Below are 9,966 nucleotides of genomic sequence, written 5' to 3' on the forward strand. Positions count from 1 at the left end.
GTCATTCTTGGATAACAACATGTCCTTCTTGGATAACAAAAAACCTCTGTTAGCCAGGACATGTCATCCGTTATCCAGAATGACATATGCATAAAAATCTAGTTTTTAATTAACATTTGTAAACTTTTAGGCATGGTTACTATAGTTATATTATTAAAATTAACATTATTTACATAATTGTATGTTTTTTGCCATATTTTTGCTGTCATTCAACTTGATTTCATATGATTCAATGAGTCACATGGGTCTTTATCATTGAATTAAATTTTGTAATGTTAATGGTCAAATTATGAATAATGTAATCAAATTTGTTAATTATCAACATTTTATTAAAGCTTTAGTATAGCTTCTGGTGTTTTAAGGTCAATTCTGTCCTGCCAGATGCCTCTGTCTAATAAAGAGAGGCAGAGACGGTTCAGAGCCAGGATAAACGCAGTTGCAGAAACTAGGGCTGAGTATCTTGGACAAAAGAGAGCAAGGTATTATAGTGATGACTCAGTGGAGTGATAATGTATCAGTAACAAGCAAACTTGAAATATTAATCGAAATAGGTTCACACTCCTATAAACATTCCTATAATCTAAACACGTAAAACGCATGTGCAGGCCATCAGGTTCGCGTTTTTAAAGTTTGTGCAGAAAGAACTTTAGGGTTTTCTGTTAGAACGGTGTCGTGTTAGCGGCCCTTAAAGGTCCCATGACATGCTATTTTTTGTAGGCTTTAATATAGGCCTTAGTGGTCCCTAGTACTGTATCTGAAATCTCTTTTCAAAAATTCAGTCTCAGTGCAGAATTATAGCCACTATAAGCCAGTCCCAGAATGAGCTTCCTTCAGACAGGCCGTTTCGGAGTCTGTAGCTTTAAATGTTAATGAGGAGGAGAAAGGCGGCGCAAGGTGGAGGGTGGGTGTGGCCTTGACCATCTGCGGCAACGGTAGACCATGCATGTTTACATTGGATATATTGCAATGGCACAGAGACACGCAGTCGTTCAAGCATTTCAGTTTGACCCAGAATCTGATCCAGATGGAGAAGCAACGGATGAAGAAGTTGCAGCTCCAGCAGGACGTTTCCGAATGGTTAGTTTAAAATATTATGTCTGGATACGGTACTTTATTCGGATGGTTTACAGTTATTATCATGTAGCTAACGCTAACCTACTGTTGCCTTTTCACGGGAGATCTGTAACATCTGTAATTTATCTTATTACAATTACATCATCAAGCTCTGCGATCTTGCAATGCGGATATCGCGCGCGCCATATAACCAGAAAACGGTTATCCAAATAACAAAGAAGTGTACAACACTCGCGTTACAGTTTGTGTATTCACACACATAAACTGCATAGCTGCATAGCTAATGTGACAGCCACATTCTACGTGTAACAGTCAAGGCAAACATAAACAGTAAAGCAACACACTTATATATCATTAGTTGACTTACTGTTCCGAGGTGTGTAGCTGAGCCAAAGAGAGTGATCCAGACTTTAGTTTCAGACGTTCAGCAAGCCCAGCTCTGTATTAACCCTTCGGTGTTCATTTGTACATCCAATTATTGAGCAATTGTTATGCTTCGCTCGCTCAAAAGCCATGATATCTCTCGTGGACAAACTAAAATCGCGCGCGCGCGTTCCTACTTCCTTCCTAGCTCATTTTCTCATGGGCGAGAAATATTCTCTGGGCGGGCAAAGCAGAGACAGGGGAGGTAACATTCCTCCTTATAACGTCACAAGGAGGAGATTCAAGATCAGCGCGATTGAGCGCCCATTTTCTCAAAGGCAGAGAAAGATAGCAAAAGCTTGATTTACACCGATTGAAATTTCTAGAAACTTGGGGACCATATACAGGCTAGGGGAACTCATATTAATGTTAAAAAACCTCAGAAAGTGAAAATTTCATGTCATGGGACCTTTAAGTTAATAACTAATGATCATTGCGACGGAAGTGAATCAATCAAAACTAACTTTAGCTGGACAATAACTTTATTCTAGAGATGCTGTAAAGCCAAACAATCTCTGTTACTTTAATTTCCTATTATCTCTGTAAAGCTGCTTTGAAACAATCTAAATTGTTTAAAGTGCTATAAATGAAGGTGACTTGACTTGACTTATTTGCAATAAGCCTAAAGGGGGTCGCACACCGGATGCGCAGCTCGGCGCAGCGCCACGTCTTTTAAATTCGAACACATTATTCTCTATGAGAGTAAACACACCGGCGGCGACTTTCGGTGTATGTCCGCGGCGCCCAGCAACGGCTCAGGACCGTGTTCAAAATCCTGCCGCGCCACAGAGCGCCATTTACATAGTTTTATATTAAATTTACATTTATGTGTCTCAAATCGTAGTTAATGTATATACGGACATCACTGTGTGCTGCAATATACATTTAGTTTTATATTTATTTACATAAATCAGAATATTGCTGATGCTAACGGATTTTCAGGTGAGAGTTGTCCTAGACGTGGCGCGGCGCGGCGCTGAGCTGCGCGTCCGGTGTGCGGCCCCCTTAAGGGCCCTATCTTGCACCCAGCGCAATTGACTTTGTACACCGACACATGTATCATTCCTATTTTGCACCTGCGCACAGCAGACTTTTCCCTCCACAGACGCACTTCTGTAAATTAGGGAATAAACTTGCGCTCCCGGGGGCGGTTCAGTGAAAAGAGGAGGCGTGTTCCGGTGCAAACGTTCCCTGGTGCTATTTTGCAGTTACAGAAAACAATTCCTCCACTGACGAGGAGAAACCTCGTCTAAAGTCAGTGGCACGTTATTCAGATGCTATTTAAGGGCGCATGCTTGGCCATAATGTAGCGTGAGCACAACGTGCATACACTTTGATTCTCTCATCTACACAGAAGCAGCAGTTCCCATTTTTGCAAACCATACATTATTACAAGGAAAAATATTCCACATGAGGGAAATCATTGTGGTGCCCATGAAGATGTGAAAAAATAGGCATAAATCCAGCTTACACATTTACCCAAATCATTATACGCCTGTTTAACCGAAGCTAATTTGGGTGGGTTTCTCCCATCCCCATACAATGTCTCTTTTACGGCCCTGACGAGAACGTCGGTCTCCTCGGCTGTGAACCGCTCCTGGCGTGCGTCTGGCAAATCCGCCGTTATAATAGCAATCCGCCGTTATAATAGCAATCCGCCGTTATAATAGCAATCCGCCATGGAACAAGCGCGCCTGCTCTTAAAGGGGATGTGAGATGATGCTCTGATTGGTTTATTTCACGTTATGCCCAAACCACACCTATGAGGTAATGAAGCGACTTCAGACCAACACATTTTAGATTTGCGTCGGGATCCGCGAGATCCGCCCACAAAGTTACTTGCGTTTGATACTTGCGTTTCAGATCGTTAAAATAGGGCCCTAAATGTTTTAGCTGTATAATGTGTTGGACTATACCCTTGGCCATTGTTTATTAAGCATTTTAATTTTACAGATTTACTATAAATTTTACAGATTTTTAAATCATTAAAAACTTGTCAGTGTCTCTTACTTTGTTTCAAGTTTGAGTGTTGGAAAGAAAAATGATACTGATGATGGTTTTTATGGTAATCCTGAAAAATATTGCAGAATGTCCTTCCGGCTAACAGTATGTCATTCCGGCTAACAATGACACGGGCAATTAATTTAACCCATATTTGTGTGTTAGATTACACAATTCAGTTTTTTGTTGAGTTAATGATAAAACAAGTCTTATTTACTTTATTGGAAAACATTTTTAAACATTTTCCAGTTTTTTTTTTTTATTTGGTTCTGAATTTTGAGTTATCAGCAGCCAAAAATGAGCCCATGTCTATATGAAATCCCAAATTGATTATATTAATTGTGATTAAAATGTAGTTTTCCGAGCACTAATTGTTTGTTGAGCTCCAAATATAGAGATCAGTACATTTGTATATGCCAACAATGGTAGAAATGTAGTTAATTTAAAAATTCATTACGTTACCCAGGAATGACATTTTCATGGGGAAAAAAGATCTGATTCACCAAAAAATGGTTAATTACATTCTTGAAATGTGTAAATATCATTGCATTACATACACAACACTCTAATAAGTATAGAAAGTCCTACAATTTTAATTTTTTGCCAGTTTTATTTTTCTTCACATTTTAAATCCTTATCCGTCATTCACCCTAATATTGATGAGCCTCAGACTATCAACACTCATTCAACAAGCCATTCAGGATCATCAGCAGATCATCTCTCTCCATTCTGAGTGTTTGCTGTTAGAAATACATTATTTGAGTCACTCAGGATGATAAAAGCCTGTAAAACTGCTCTATTGGAAGGAAATACTGTTGCTTCTCACATCATGACAAGGATAAAACATAAAAAATAAAAACAAACACTAATGGCATTCATCTTAATAAACCACCTCATCTAAATAACTACAGCAGCATGATGTCAATATCTAAAATATATTTTGATTTTCTAGTAACTAGGCAAGATTTATTGCACTAATGTTATTCAAAACTGACAATGATCCTAAATAAGTAATCATAAGCTCAATGTAAATTATTTAGCCGTGTCCCAGCCAGCACAGTCACCTGGGGCCCAAATGGGTTTGACCTGGGCTATCTAAAGGCGAGCATACACTGTGCGATGTCTGTGCGATTTCAGCAAGGAACCTACTCACACTGAACGAGTAGATCGCATGCGATGTAAAGCCAAAGCTCAGGATTTATGTGCTCACACTGTACGGTCCGAACGTCGAGCTGCGACTTGACTGCTCACACTATACGTGTGAAATATGCGCGAATCAGCACGATAAATCCTCATGCCGGGTTGCGCCTATGGACGATATCATAGCCTATCCAGAGATATTGTCAAAACAAGCATCAGCTATCAATATCAAGAAGATTTAGCATTTCCAATTTATATATTAAATTATTAGTAGGCTACTATTATTGTATTATTATTATTATTATTATTAATAGGGAAGGCTCCTTTTATTATTAAACTGATAGGCTATTATAATTCAATTATAATTAAATTAAACGCAACAATTTCATAGCGCATCACCGCATAACCAACGCGCTGTGAGGATAATAAAATATTAGCCTACATAGAAGCTTTACTTCTCCTCATTAAAAATTGTCTAAAACATTTAGGTCGATTACAATGAATTATATACATATAATTAATTATTAACAGTCTATAATATGTCCGAACACTGCAATAATTCATCAATGAAAATTAAAAACAGCTTTCTTTCCAAACATTTTTTTTAATAATAAAAGAGGCAAAGTGTACATCGCAGGTGGCTTGGAAGAAGTGGGTAATGGTTAATCCATTTTGCAGCACGAACTGGAGGTAAGCAACAGTAATAGCTTTGAACTTAAAGATCTCCCTTTTTTCGTTTTTTTTTTTTTTTTTTTTTTTTTTTGCTGCAGATGAAACTGTTTTCGCGCATGCGCAGTGAGGGAAAAAACACTGAGTTTAGGGCAATCGGTTCGTAGCTCTGCTTCAACTGTGCGATATAGTCACGAGGAGCGACCAAAATTTCTAACATGCCTGAAATTCATCCGACCATCCGATTGCCGGTCGTGAGAGGTTAATCGCCTCTCGTTTCCCCCTGTACACTGCACGAACACTGCACGACAAACGACGCACGACAAAGCTGAAAATCGGCCCGACCTGAAAAAGAGTCGCACGAGTCAGAATTCGGCTCAAAATCGGACGAAAATCGCACAGTGTATGGCCGCCTTAACTGGGACCCAGCCAGTTTTGTCCTCGGTTTCCATGTTGGCCCCACATGGGTTTGCCCAGATGAAATGAACACTGCTTAGTGTGCACAGTACAGGCTGTTTAATGTAACACTGAATCAGTGTTGGAGGTAATGAGATAATTATGTGATTGAATAATGATTGTGCATTATTGACGAACACCTGCTGTTAACAAGCAGAATCACTGAAGGAAAGAGAAACACAAGAACTACTTCCAGCCACAACCTTGGATGAAATCAACTGAAGATAAAATACATCAAATCTCTCAAGATCTGATTAAACAACTCCACAAACAGCATTACCAGCTTCACTTATTACTAACCAGACTGACTTTATTTCTGTCAGACGTCTACAGAAAAGAATTAAGAAGAGGTTATAGATGTTGATTATTTATTTTAAAGTAATAGTTTGATTTGATGTTACCATTGTGGCGATCCGTGTGTGCTTTAGTCAGGCTCTTGACTTTTCAACATTAGTTGTTCTCTGGCAGCTGTGTCTGTTTGTTATGGCGAGAACAGCAAGAGAAAATATGATCAGATGCTGTAAGCTGATTGATGATAAGAATATAATCATCATATAGTGGCTTAGCTCATTGATTATGTGTGAGGTTTATGTTATTCATTTTGTTTTATTGTTGTGATTCTGCAACGAGAGAATAATATAATTTAATTAGAATGTCTATTATTTTTAACACACTATTTACATATTTTGAGCTCCCCCTAATCTTACTCACACACAGACATCAAGAATCAACATATGAATCTCAACAATGGTGACATGCTTCATGGTGCAATGCATTCTGGGAGCCATGGATAAGTTTCGTATGATACACCCAGAATGCATTGCAGTATGAATGTCACCATTGTTGAGATTCATATGCTGATTCTTGATGTCTGTGTGCAAGTAGAACTTGCTGAAGTCCAACATGTGTAAAGGGTGTTTTAAAAATCATTTGATGTTCCGATTGAACTGTTCTGATTAAACTGTACTGGATCTCTTGCTATAGAATCACAACAACAAAACAAAATTAATAACATACTACCCGTATAAACCTTACAAATAATCAATGAGTTAAGCTACTATATGATGATTATATTCTTATCATCAATCAGCTTACAGCATCTGATTATATTTTCTCTTGCTGTTCTCACCATAACAAACAGACACAACTGCCAGAGGAAAAAAAGCTAATATTAAAAACTCAAGAGCCTGACTAAAGCACACACTGATCGCCACAATGGTAACATCAAATCAAACTATTACTTTCCAATAAGTAATCAATGTCTGACAGAAATAAAGTCAGTCTGGTTTCTAATAAGTGAAGCTGGTAATGGTGTTTGTGGAGTTGTTTAATCCGATCTTGAGAGATGTAATGTATTTTATCTTCAGTTGATTTCATCCAAGGCTGTGGCTGGAAGTAGTTCTTGTGTTTCTCTTTCCTTCAGTGATTCTGCTTGTTAACAGCAGGTTAATCATTATTCAATCACCTAATTATCTCATTACCTCCAACACTGATTCAGTGTTACATTAAACAGCCTGTACTGTGCACACTAAGCAGTGTTCATTTCATCTGGGCAAACCCATGTGGGGCCTACATGGAAACCGAGGACAAAACTGTCTGGGTCCCAGCTAGATAGCCCAGGTCAAACCCATTTGGGCCCCACATGGCTGTGCTGGCTGGGGTCTGTTCCTGTATTTTAACAACGTAAATCACATTTGATCTGCCAAAAATGTCAAAAAGTAGAAATAAAACGGCAGCAGCAAAACTTTGACTTGACATTCAGTAACAGTTCTCACACAAACATCGAGACAATCACACAAACGAACACAAAATCGCTCAGGTCTGAATGAACTCAACATATTCTCCTCATGCTCGCTGCCGCTGCACTAAATGTTTATTTCAGAAGGAAGACCCCAGAAAAGACGCACAAGTATCGCTGTGATCGATGAAAACAATACAGAAATGAGCCTGTCGCTTAATCAAACTGTATAAAGTGTGTGTGATGGTTGTGTAAATATGAGAAATACCGTAAACTGCTCTCCTCACCTCAGAAGACTCGACGCTGAAACTCTTCTTCTTCTTCTTTACTGGCGGCTCAAATTAGCGTCATCTGTTGTGGGTTTTGGATCAGAGACTCATTTTACTCCTATTTTTGAGATGGTTGGCTCCATAGATATCATATAATAAAGGCCTTTATTATATGATATCTATGGGTGGGTCTGTCTGCGACATATTTTTTACAGTCTATGGACGAGATGTTGTCGGCAATGCATAAGATTTAGTAATGTCGTAAGTTTAACATTTAAACCACATTATTAGATTACCCTTTGACAGCTTATGATTTTTTAATATTTTTGTGCATTTATTTAAAGACTGCATAAACCTTTTTTTTTGGTGTCACTGGTGTTACCTTACTACTTTGGCAATATATTAAAGGTTTTTATGAAATATTATTTCAAAAAAATTGTTTCAGCACATGTAGTCAGAGTTACAGAAAAACAATAATAATGCAACAAATAAGGAGATTGTTTTATTTATTTTAATCAGGTTTGTTAAAAGTATGTTGAATGATGTTAGTTCATTTGTGCATTATTTGCTATAATGATGGAAATATTTGAAAACCAGTTAAAATCAAGTAGGCTAATGATACAATCCTTTAAATCTTAACTTTTGAGTGTATGCAGAATTAAATGGATGTAAAATTATTATCATGTCACATGTGATATAATATTTAATGTGACAGAAAAAAAGACAGTAACACCAATGACATACATAAGAACAAAGATCATTATTCTTCAATAGTAATAATAATAATAATAATAATAATATAATCCTAATAATAATAATCATTATTCTTCAACTATAATTAAGTGGATGATACTTAATTGTTACATTTGGCATTCAATCTAAATGAATAGCTTTAAATAAAGTTCATCTATAAATGGGAGTCAGTATGACAGTAACACCAGTGGCAATTTTCATGAAAAATTTATTTTAAAAAATGGCTGCTGCAACAAAACCACATGTTGTCAATCATGGTATACTAACTAAATTAAGTAGTTTAATCCATTTGCATTCTAGATTTTTACAATTCCCTAACAGTAAAGTAGGTCATACCAGTGACTTCCAAAAGCTTCATATGAAATCATGAGATAAATGAGGAGATTTCTGCTAACTGAAAAGAGACAGTGGATCTACCTTGGGCTTTTCTTCATAGATATTCAGGAAATTGGAAGAAGAAAGTCAAGGGATGTCATCAGTGTGATTTTTATTTCAAAATAAGAGATTTTTGTTTAACGGTAACACCAGTGACACAACTCAAGGGGACCACTATACTTTCATTATACATTTTCTAATATTTATTCTGCATTTTGTTTTGTTTTTATGTCATTTACATTATAATTTTGATAGTTTGGGGAGAGAGTTGTGGAAGGCCTATACTTAATGTTAAACATAAATATATAGCACACAGCAAAAACTCCAGTGTTAAATTAACACTCCTGGGAGTGTATATGAGTCCACACTCAAGAGTGTAAAGTGTTAAAATATGAGTGTTAAATTAACACTCAAGAGTGTTAAAGTTAATGAGCTAATTAAGTGATTAATTTAGTAATGATTGATCATTATTGAAGACACCTGATGTTAACAAGCCGAATCACTGAAGGAGAAAATCACAAATTGTAAGCCACCATTATGGTGATGGGTGTTTGCTTTAGTCGGGCTCTTGACCATTATATGTTTACTTTAGATTTTGTTTGGCTGTTGTATCTTATAACTGCCTGATGAACAAAGAGAAAAAGGGATTTGATGGTGTTGGTTATATTATGACAATCATCATTTGAAATTGATCACTGAACTCATTAAGATCCTTATTTCTGACTTAGATTTATGTTGTTGATTACAGCATAACTGTGAATCTGCATAAATATCCAGAATTTTAGATATAATACAAAGGATTTCTTAAAAGTTGTTTTGAAAAAAAAAATCTTTCTTTTAGGCACACACAGACGTCAAGATTCAGTCTATGCATCTCAACAATGGTGAGGAGCAGAATATTCAATTAGGAAAAGTAAATTACACAGACAATTCAGATCATAATTTATTCATACCGCAATGCATGATGGGAACCATTAATGAGTTGTGATTGGTGGCAGCCACTTTATTATTGTCACCATTGTTGAGATTCACAGGCTGATTATTGATGTCTGTGTTTCTAAATAAATT

The sequence above is a fragment of the Scardinius erythrophthalmus genome, assembly GCF_964197995.2.
Source record: "Scardinius erythrophthalmus genome assembly, chromosome: 1".
NCBI lineage: Eukaryota > Metazoa > Chordata > Actinopteri > Cypriniformes > Leuciscidae > Scardinius > Scardinius erythrophthalmus.